General features: G+C 38.7%; 1 pseudogene; it reads left to right on the top strand.

The window, feature by feature from the left end:
* Positions 1-11191: 11191 nt before the first annotated feature.
* On the top strand, positions 11192-11626 carry LOC120603404 (40S ribosomal protein S24-like; annotated as a pseudogene).
* Positions 11627-12214: the final 588 nt, after the last annotated feature.

Raw genomic sequence — 12214 nt, forward strand, 5'->3', positions numbered from 1 at the left:
ATGTTTTTATTCTGTGTTAAAGAGAGAATTTTAAATCATTGATTAATTCAGAAGACCTTACAAATATTTAAGATTGTAGAATAATTGTGCTCAAAAAACAATTTATTTGAGTGACCTTGTTGAACAAGTCACTAGAGGCTCAGAGAAATAAAAATGACTTAAAGAAAAGCCAACAGCTTGTACCACAGAGCCAGGACTAAAATCCAGCCCTCCTGGTTTCCAATTTTTTAAAAAAGAGGAGGTTCAGCAAATGTGGCACTGAACACCTGAGACCTTCCTGGCTGGAACCCTCAGTGCAACTGTCTCAGATGTGCCAGGGTACTGTCTGCCCTGAGGGGGACTAAGAAGCTCAGCCAGCCCATGGGCATCAACATTCATGGACACTGACATACTTTCTCATCCCTCAAAAGAGGGGAAGTGTGGACACTGCGTGTACCAAGAGTCAAGGATTCACCCCTAGTTCCTAGCCTAGCCTAGCATCTTGCCCTAGCTCATATACTCCCAGATCACCCCGGCCCATCATTCACTTTCTTCATATTACTCTTGAGGGTAGGGGACTCTGAGATGGATGTTTGTGACACTATCAATCTGCAGTCAGCTTAATTCACTATCCGAGTATCCCTGCACTGGTCTTTCTCTACTCTCTTCACCTTCATCCACATTTAAATTAGTCTATCTTGGGACACCTCGTCTGAGCCTGTCTGGTCAATTGATTAGTGTTTATTTCTGGTACCTAATGTACTGACCACATGGCTGCAAAATCTGTTAGTTTGATTAGGAAGTCAGAGACAGCCACAGACCCAAACCTTGGGAAAGAGATTTCAGGCATGCTCAGAACACCCATGCAGTGGTGGCTCAGGGCCCAAGAAAGTTGCAGTTAACTACTTGGACACAGGGAGGAGGAGGAAATAGATTCTGCTCATCCTCTGAAAGAGCAAATGGAAAGGAAAATGGTGACATTCACTGGAGAGAGCTGTAGACATACTGAATTATAACTGGAGTCGACTCTCCTAGGACATCCTCTTAGGCTCAATCACCCCAGGTGGCTCCTTGCCTCGCCAGATGCTGGGCTCCTGGTAGAACAGGAATCCAACACCTTCTCTGTAGAGCCAGAGAAGCCTTGAAGGCACATCCTAAAAGACATGCTTTGTATCGTTGTAAGGCCTTCATGTGCTCTGTCACCTCTCTGACCCTGTTTCCCCATATATCCTATGAAGCTTGTGACTCATTGGCCTGCTGCTCTCGCTCACTGCTATTATCCAAAAGGCAGACTCTGATGAGTTCCTTCCCTTGGCAGACATGATGAGCATCACTTAATGTTGAGGAAAGCCCAATGGAGGGGAGAGAAAATGAATAGAGGGATGGAGCAGGGAAGGAAGGGTCAGACGGGGTCTGAATTCCTTAGCTTTCCTCTGGAGGAGGGACCAAGACCACCATTGGTTTTATACCAGCTAAAACCCAAGCACCGTCTTTTGACCCTCCTGACACCCTTGCAGGCTATTGGGCCATAGTAAATGTCTCCACAGTGGTGCTGCCTTAGCAAGGGGACAAGAAGATCCCTTGGCACTTGAATTCTGAGGGAATATTCTGGCTGTGGCACCATAGTTGACCCTTAAGTAGAGTCCAGAGGAGGCCAGCTTCCTCCTCCCTTTTCCCAGGGGAATAACACCCTCCATGAAAAGAGAACTCTACTCTAAGGGATCAGAAAGATTTTGGGGGGTAACTGCCACATGTGTGCTCTGTTTCATGGGGACATAAATGGAGATCAGGGTCCCCAACAATGCCTAGGAGTACGCCAGGTAGGTTTTGTGAGCAAAGAACAGGGAAGTGGGGTGGTTTCTGTCAGGACACCTGTGAATGGTCAGTGGCGAATTCTTGCGGGTCATTTGCCCTCCCACACACCTGTTAAGTCAACTCATCAAGTCCTGTGAAAAATCCTGGTGAACTTTTTGTTGAAATTTTATTACACTGACTGATCAGTTTGAGGACACTTGACAACTCTAGGATACTTAGAATTTCTACGTACAAACATTATATGTCTCTCCACTTTTTTAAGACTTTATAATGACTTTCAATAAAATATCATACATTTTCATATTAAGGTCTTACTTTTTAAAATTTTATTTCTACATCCATATCTTTGTGGGCCATCGTAAATGAAATCTTTTAATAGCATTTTCTAACAGTTGTTTTAGTACAAAATACTATGAGCCTTAATATATAGCCTTCATATTTAACAACATGTTGGGTTCTATTATTATATCTGGTAATTAACCTATAGAATCTTTGTGTTTTCTAGGTAAACAATCATAACACCTGCAGTAATGGCAGCTTTGTTCTTTCTTGTCCTTTAGTTTGTCTTATTGCTCTGACTGGAATATCCGGTACGGTATAAATAGAAATGCTGGGTGCCAGGCATCCTCATTCCTATTTTTAAAGGCAATTCTTCTGACATTTCACATTTAAGTAGAATTTTTTTTTCATACATTTCTGGCAAATATATTTTATTAGACTAAAAATTTTTTTTGATTTCTAGTTTACTGAGAGTTTTTACAATGGAATTTTTTTTCAAACTTATCAAATGATGTTTTTGCTTCATTGAGCTAATTATGTTACTTTTGTTTAATTATTAAAGTGATTAATTATTTGTTATCAAATAATTGTTTTTGCTTTCATTGAGATAACTATATTATTTTTCTTTATTGAAGTGTTGAATTATGTTATTTAATCGTCTAATGTTTAATCATTGCATTCCGTAATAACTTCAACTTAGTCATAAGTATTATCTTTTTAATAGAATGCAGTACTTTACTTAAACATTTTGCATCTGTGTTCCTGATAGAGATTGATCTGATTTTCTTTCTCTTTATCTGGTTTATCATCAGAGTTAGATCAACTCATTGAAAAGGGATCCCTTTCTCTGTAAGAGTTTGCATAAAACAGGGATTGTCTGTCCCTAGGGAATTATCTGTGGGTCCAGGGTGTTGGGGAGTCTGATCACATCAACAGCCTAGGTTCAGATCCTGGCAGTTCTCCCTTTTGCATGAGCCTGGACAGTTTATTTAACTTCCGCATGCCTCTTAACTCACCTGCAGATTGGAATAGCAAGGTGAAGTCACTGTGACAGTTCAGTAAGTTAATATGTATAAGCTAATGAAAGCAATGCCTGACACAGCAATTGTACATAAGGAAAAGCCATCATGCATGTTAAAATAACTCACTGGGAAGGTAGAGAGATTCATTTGTGGAAAAAGTTTTAAATACTTATTCAGTTTATTTAATGACAGAAGTGACAGGAATTTTTCCACTGTTCTATTTCTTCTCCCTTTAATCTTGATCATTTGTAGTTCTCTAAAAATGTGTCCATCTTACCTAAGTTTTCAAATTCATATTTTCTTTTATTGAAAGTTTTAATTCTTTGCTACATCTATAATTATATACTGCTTTTCATTCTTAATACTGGTTATGTTATTTCTGTTTTCCTCCATCATTTTCATCTAAGGCTTTTCTACTTTATTGGTCTTTCCAACAACAAATTTTTGAGTATATTGATTTTTCTCTATTTCATTAGTTGTTACTCTTATCTTTATTATTCCCCTATTTTCTGGGCTTAATCTATGATCCCTTTTCTAACATCTTAAGTTCTATGTTAAGTTTAATTTTCAGTGTTCCTTCTTTTCTAATTTAGATATATAAAAGATACATTGACATTGCACTTTAGATACTTCATCAGCTACATTCCTTTGGACTGAAGATCAGAATATAATTTATTTTATTATTTATTCATTTATCATTGAGTTATAGAGGTTTTTGAGTTTCAATTTTCATTTATTCTTTGACTAATGAGTTATTTATACATTTAAAAAATATTTCTAGTAGTATTGGAGGGCTGCTACCATTGTGGTATTATTGATTTATAACTAAATCTTGTTGTGGTCAGAGATTGAGATCTGAACAATACAGAAATACTCAGGTGAGCTCCAGATGCTAGAAGACTTATTCTAAGGGCTCACAGTGTGGACCCTGAGAAAGAAGATACCTACCAAGAAGGACTCCTGGTGGCTAATTGGGCTCAAATTTTAAAAACAGAGCCTAGCAGCCATTTCTACACAGGTTCTTCTCACACAAAATGCTCTTGGGGGATAAGCCTGCGCTGAACTACCTGCCTGTACACTAAACTGCTTGCCTACACTGTGTTCCTGTCATCTGAGCTAGCCCTTATAAAGGAGTTCCTGGAATCACATTTCAATAAATAGGACTGAGGCTTTCCCCAGCCAATAGGAGCTAGGCGGTTCTATCCCCTTCAACATCTTCATGGACCAATTAGAGCAGCTTCATTCCTGCAAATCAGGACAGTGACTTTTGGACCAAGCAAACTGTGAGGATTTTGAGTCTTTATTTGCATAAGGATGGACTAATCAGAGAACAGGGGCGGGGATTTCTGTCTACTTAAGTCAGCTCCCCTCTGGCATGGGTAGTGTGCTTTCCATTTTCACAGAAGACTGTTTCCCTAGCTGGAGCTGAAACACAGAAGGAGTCTCCCCAGAGCAGAGAAGAGCAGGCAGTGCAGAATGGAGCAGATCTGTCTAGTGAGAGATGGGCCTTGTCCCAGGGCCACCACACAGCCATGCCGCTTCATAATTGAGCTGTTCTACAGCTGTATTGTTCTCACCGTTGCACTGTATCGCAATTAAGTTATTTGCACTAAAGAGTTTCCTTCTTCACTGCACCCTAAATTGTTTTTTTTTTTTTGGTGGTATTTAATTGATGCAAATGATCACTGGTTGGCAACAGAAAACCAGGCAGTTCCTGATAAGTCCCCATCATCTCTCAGGTCATAAGAGTGGCTCCAGCCCCATAGCCCTCCAAGACCTCCTCCATCACCATGTCTTTGCTTTCCATTTACTTCTTCCTCCCCACATGAGCTTCCTTCTCATCTGCCCTACACTACACTCCCTGAAATGGGAATCTGATTGGCTCACTGTGACACTATCTCACACAGTGATTAGACCAAGCCTGTTTAATGCATTGACTGCTGGCCTTGCTTCACCTGGACTAGGCTAGATTCTGATCCTATCTGTGGTGCCTTAGATGGCAGGACCCTAGATGAAAAAGCATGAATCTTGTTCCCAATCCCTTAGCCTTAGATTTCCAGGGGCCCTGACCATGAAAACAGTCAGTCCTCGGGACACTGGGCCAGCTGTGCTCTGGTGGGAGTCTATCTCTCTGTGGACAAGGCAGAGCTCCGGGATGACTGAGCACAAACCCCTGTCATCAGCTCTCTGGTTTCTACCCCAAGAAGCTAAAACCTCAGACCATGTGACATTCTCAATGCACAGAGGACTCCCCATTCCTGCCTGCAAAAAAAAAAAACTTTTCCTATAGGGAGAAAGGTATTACTATTGCTCAGATTACTATATTATGTTAGAGGAGAAAATGGCTGAAGTGCTTCAAATTTGTAGAATAAAAACCAGGGAGCAGGACTCAGTGCTTTGGTTTCTCTTCAAACCACACCAGTTTTGCAGTGAGGGAAGGGAGAATGACAGAGCTGGAAACTTATGATTCCATTTAATAGACAATATGAGTTCTCTCTCCTCTCCCTTTTCTTTCTCTGATGCTGCCCTGAGAGATGGACACAGGCCCATGGTGGACACAAGGCTGCAGTCCTCATCTTCTAGACAGCAGTTGCTTCCTTTCCATTCTATTGATTTGCACTTTCACAAGTGATACCTGCAGGAGCAACTCAATTTCTGCACCTGGAAATTGACATTATAGTGCAGCTTGCCATGAGAATCAAAAGGAAGAAAAGGACACCATCTGCTTTGAAAAATTCCCCACCATGATATTAGCCTGACCTTTTTTATCTTGGTATATGGACCATCTTAACAAGAAACCATGTTAGAGGAAGAAGCTAAATCTTTATTCCAGAGATTTAGCTTTCCTTGATGTGTTCAGTTTAGAATGAGTCAACTTTAGATAAGATTTAATAAGATGTTATTTCTGGTCTGAAATGACATCATCACAGGAGGTACCACTGGCTTCTGGTTATAATGAAAAATATTCAATTTTCTCTGAAAGGTCATTTTTCTTCCTGGAAGAATTTATATTTTGTGATGACATTTCATTATGGCCCAAAGAGTATCTGTTTAAACTTCAAAAATTTTCTCTTCCTACACTTTATCAGAAAGAGGCGATAGATTTATCTCTTATGTGTAACTAATAGATTTAGTAGAGTATCTTATAATTATTTAATGAACATTTGCTGAAACTATTGCTTGTTTAGACAGAGAGGCAACCATCACATGCTGTCTCATTAAAGTTCATTTTGCCATTTAGCAAAATAGGTCAACACACAAAAGCTATATATGTGGCTAATCTCTAAAAAATACAGACCAAGTCACATAATTTCTATCAGCTTTAGGAAAAATTGTCCCTGTCTTTGGTTGCAAAGGGGGAAATGTTAATGGCATTTCCTTGTCAGGAGCAGAATCTTGTGGAATTAAGCAAAAATGAACTTGGCAATAATCAATATTTCAACACAGAAGGAGACCAGGTTTGATTTAATCTCTGGAGAATTGATCATTGCTGGTATCTAACTGAGAAGACATAATCCCATTAGTGCTTTTTTCCCTGAGAGGAACAGGAGGCAGAGATGTACTGTAAACAGAAGGAATGTCACTGCCTAATTAAGCCAAAGTGGAGCCAGAGAGACAGAGCAGCATTCCTCCTTCTCACTAATTGATCAGAGCAAGGCAATGTAGGGTACTAAACATAATTATCAAGTACATTTACAAAATAAACTTTACGCCTTTAAAAATAAACTTTTTCAGGCCAAAGACACACACAGTAAAATGTATCTATTTTAAGTACAGTGTTGGATAGGTTTGGTAAATGTATATACTGTGTATTTATCCTCATAATCACGGTATACAGTGTTTCTATCACCCCCCAAATTCCCTTGTGCTCCTTTGTGGTACCCTTCCAAGCCCAAACCCAGGCAACCACTAATCTGCTGTTGTCATGACAGTTTAGATTTGCTTTCCCTAGAACTTCATACAAATGGAATCATACAGTATATATACTTTTGTGTCTCACTTATTTTGCTCGAAATACTGTTTTTGAGATCCATCCATATTGTTCCTTGTATCAATAGTCATTTATTTTTATTTACAAGTAGATACTTAGGTTTTTCCCAGTATTTGGCTATCATTGTTGCTGCAAACATTAGTGTACAACTTTCTATATCAGCATAGGTTTTCATATTCTTATGGTGTTTAACTTTATATGAAACTTCCAAACTGCATCCCAATTTTTCCAAATTCTAGCCAATGTTCAATACTGTTGATTTTTTTATTTGTTTTTTTCCTAATGAATAATAAACCTCTTTTCATGTGTGCATGGGTTATTCACATATTTTTTTTAAACAGATGGTATCAATTTAAATCAGAATTTTAACAAATAGAGCATAACTAAAACTCAAAGAATTAAGATTCCTTTAGCAAATGAATCAGATAGACCAGTGGTATCTTTATATATATTTTATTCATATAGACTATGATATAAAGTATATTTTTAATTTCTTATGTGTATTATTAATACACTGTGTGGCTTAAGAACCAACTGTAATTGATGCTTCTACATCAGCTCTGCTCATTGGCTAATTTCCAAAATAAAATGGTGGAATCACCAAATCAAGGTTTATCCTGTTACTATCACATCATGATAAGAACAGGTCTTTCATAGCATTATGCTGTATCATGGCTGGCCAATGTTAGCTATACAATGGCAATTATTAATCAGTGTGGGACTTAAACAGAAACTAATCCAAATTTTAAAATTTCAAATTTTTTATTTTTTTTAATTTTATTTTATTAGTTTTAAGTATATAGTACATTGGTTAGACATTTACATAATTTATAAAACAAACCTTATAATTGTTCTTTCTTTCCTCTGGCTATCATCTGACAGGCTTCCTCTACAAGTCACTCAGAGGAATGGCTGCCACATATATAGATTGCATTAATAGCAGTCTTGGTGATAAAAGTTTTACTCTGCAGAAATAGTCATAACATCCTCACAGTTGTTTTCAGGTGTCCATCATCATGAATCTGTTTCATAGCTCCCAAAATGGGTAGCCTGATCAACATTGGTAAAGTGGCTCCTTTTTTTCTTTACACAATCCCATTTTTTTGCCTTTGCCTCACCACAGCTGTAACTGCTGTGAGAACAGCCTGCCAGGACTGGGAGCCCAAAACACTTGGTCCTATGGAACCTCTGCTCCCTTCCTCAGGCAATCTTTCACTTGTAAACATGTGGCTGCTCAGTCAGAGAGTACTTCATCTCCCTAATCTGGAAGCAGCAGCAGGGAAGGCCCTTCGCCCACCAATGCTTCCCACCTTCCTGTTAACACCAATGACCCCAACAAGGGCTATCTGCAAGGGGTGTCACAGGCCTGTGCACTGGGCTGGGTGACAATTTCAACCCACTGCTCACCTATCACATGTTTTAATGACACCACCACAGCCCATTCATCAACAATATCACCAATGTTGAGATAATGGCCTTTTGACAGGATTTGGGTTTGCTAGGCTTTTAAGTTGACCCCGGATTCCAGGGACAAACCTACTGCATGTTTGTTAACATAAAAAGCTGACTTTCCATGCCCAAGTTTGTATTCCTACTAGGTACATGGTCTGGAAGCACCACATTAATATGTTGCCATGCAAAGTATAGAACCAGTCTTGAAATTCCACAGTCTTTCTATGAGATATCATATTCTTTCCTCCATGGATCCAGTCCAACAAGAGAGGAACATTTCACAGTCTGTTCCACTGCCCTGTTCCAGAATCATGACATCATCGGTCTCTCAAAGAAAACCATCCTTCCTCTACACATAAGAAATACAAACACCTTTCACCCAATAAGATTTATTACATCAGAATCATCAAAAACAAGTAATTTTGAACTATGAACCACTGGTTTCCTAGTGCTTCCAAAATCTAGGTGTCTGTCTGTTTGTTTGTTTGTTTGTTTGTTTGTTTATTTATTTATTTATTTATTTATGCCTTACATATTAAGACACACTTATCACTCCCAATTTTATAGGTTAAATGAGCTCTAGAGAAAAGCTGAACCACACAAGTGTTCACAGTGACAGGACACAGACAATGGTCTGGGACCGTCCTACTGATGGCTCTGTTCATAGATTCATAGAGAAATTCTCCCATTCATGGCAACTACAGGCATTGCCCTTGCTGTTTCTATCCACTCCAGCATGATGTCACATCCTTGCTCTGTCCTTACTAATTCCAGCACTAAACTTTCCCATCACAGTTCTCTCCTGTCAGCCCTTTCCCCTGGGCACTGTAGGAAGACACATATTTCAAGAACAAGCTCAGAGTCAAATGAAGTATTCTCTCATAGTACCGGTTGTGCATTCTTATGCACCACATATCCTATAATGGTCCCTGTTGCCAGAGCAAGGGAGCATTGTTTCTCTTTACCTACCACTTTATTCCTATTTGTCACTATTTCAGTACCTAGGGATGTTGTGAATCTCTCTAATTTCTCTCCAGCCCAATCTGGTGCTACTCTAAATCAACAGAAGAGTCTCTTATGTTAATCTAATTTGTGCTGTGTCAGATGAATCCTGCCTCCCTTTACATTGCAAAGTTGCCTCTCTTCCTATTGAGTCTCCTCCCCACTGAACCTGGGAACTCCCTGAGATTTATCTGACTGATGGAGTATGGGAGGACTGACACTGTGGGTTCTAGAGCCTCAAGAGAGCCTTCAGATCCCACCTTCACCCTCCATCAACTTTGGGCCCACTGCATTGTGAACAGGCTTGGACCAACCTCCAGGATGATAAGAGGGCCTTGTAGGACACTGCAACAATTTACACCACCTGCTGGCCTGGACTCCCTGCTTCAGTACAGCCATCAGTAACTGAAGCACATATGTGAGCCTTGGGGACCCAATAGAAGAACTTCCCTGGCAGGCAGTCCTCAGATTGCAAGAAGTAAATAATTGTGAGTTACAGCCACTAAGTATTGAAGGGTAGTTAATTATCTTTTCATACTCAAAGAGTTCTCAAGTTGTCTGCTCTCTATCACTCTGGACTCCTGACCTACTTAAAAAGGTTCTAGGATGGGAATTAAGTCTCAGTCTCTGAAATTATTGTCATAAAGTCATTTAGGATGTTTCATGTCATCAGTTGATGAAAAGGAGATTCAGGCTCAACTAGTGCTGCCACTTCATATATAACAAAATAAATAAAAGCTCTCAGTTTTTGCATATGTGAAGCAGATGTGAGAGACCAAAAATAAGTTTTCCTCCTACCCATTAGAAAGTCTTTCTGGCTGGTCTAACAATCAAATGAACATGAAACAGGTTAATAGGAGAAAGGAACCAAATTTATTATGTATGACATACAGGTGTCCCATAAGAATAAGAGACCTGGGACAAATTGGACAGCTGAGGCTTTATGCCATCTTGACTAAGTTGGAGGGGGTGTGGTTTGGGACTTCAAAGATCAAAAAGATAATTCACATGCAGGTGAAAAAGCAAATGTTTGATAAACAGATGTTTGCTGGGCCATCTTTAACAATGGGACAGAGAGTACTTTGATCAAATGGGCCTGTCTAGGTTCCCTGCTGTGTATCACACTTAGTTCATATTAAATTATAGTTACCTGTGATGATATCACCCTTTCTGGGTTAGTTCCTCTATTATTATCCCATTTGGGCAGTTAAGGGGAAGACACTTTCTGAGTCTTTTGTTTCTTAAAAATAGCCAACTTAAAATAGTCAATATTTAGGGCAGTGACTTCTGTATGGTACTATAATGGTGAATACATGTCATTATATATCTGTCAAAAACAATCGAATGTACACCAAAAACATGTAAACTGTGCAATGTAAACTGTGGACTTTGGGTGATTATGATGTGTCAGTGTAGGTTTACTGATTATAACAAATGTACCACTCTGGAAACAGATGTTCATAATGGAGGAGTCTGTGCATGTGGGGCCATAGGTACATAAGAACCTTTTTGCACAATTTTGCTGTGAACCTAAAACTGTTCTAAAAAAAGTAAGGTCTATTTAAGAAAGGAGGAAATTTGGAAGAGGAGAAGAAAGAGGAGAAGGAGAGGAGGAGGAGTGAGAAAAAGAGGAAAAGGAACGGTCGCCATCATGAACGACACAGTAACTATCTTGACCAGGAAGTTCATGACCAATAGACTACTTCAGCAGAAACAAATGGTCATCAACATTCTTCATCCTGGAAAGGCAATAGCACCTTAAGACAGAAAATCATGAAAAACTAGCCAAAATGTACAAGACCACACCAGATGTCATCTTTGTATTTGGATTCTGAATCCATATTAGTGGTGGCAAGATAACTGGCTTTGGAATGATTTGTGATTCCTTGGATTATGCAAAGAAAAACTAATCCAAACATATACTCAAACATATACTCAAACTAATCCATGTATATACTCATATACATGGCCTGTATGAGAAGAAAAAGACCTCAAGAACACAGCGAAAGGAACACAAGGACAGAATGAAGAAAGTTAGGGGGACTGCAAAGGCCAATGTTGGTGCTGGCAAAAAGTGAGGTGGAGATTGAACAACAGGAATAAAAATTTGTCAGTAACATTGTGGTGACTGTGCAGAGTTTTCATGACAGGATTAATAAACTAAGAACTTTTATGTGAGAAAAAAAGAGGAAGAGGAACAAGAAGGAGCTCAAATCAATAACTTAAACTTTCACCTTAAGAAACTTTAAAAAAAAGGGAGTAAACATAACTGAAAGCTAGCAGAAGGAAGTAAACAATAAAGACTAGAGTGGGAATAAATAAAACAGAGAATTAAAAAAGTACAGAAAATAATGAAACCAAAAGTTAGTTCTTTGAAAAAAATCAATAAAATTGACAAACATTTAGCCAAATTGCCTAGATAAAAAAGAGAGAAGATTAAAATTACCAAAATCAAAAATGAAACAGATGACATAACAATTGACCTCATAGAAAAACTTAAAAAGAACTTTAAGGGAATATTATGAAATATTGTAAGCCATTGGGTTAGATAACCTAAATGAAATAAACCATTTTCTAGAAAAACACAAACTACTGAAACTGACCCAAGAAGAAAGAGAAAATCTGAATAAACCAGAATTAAAGAGATTGAATTAGTAAAGAAAACCTTCCTACA

Source organism: Pteropus medius, unplaced genomic scaffold (genome assembly GCF_902729225.1).
Source record: "Pteropus medius unplaced genomic scaffold, Ma_sr-lr_union100, whole genome shotgun sequence".
NCBI classification, from domain to species: domain Eukaryota; kingdom Metazoa; phylum Chordata; class Mammalia; order Chiroptera; family Pteropodidae; genus Pteropus; species Pteropus medius.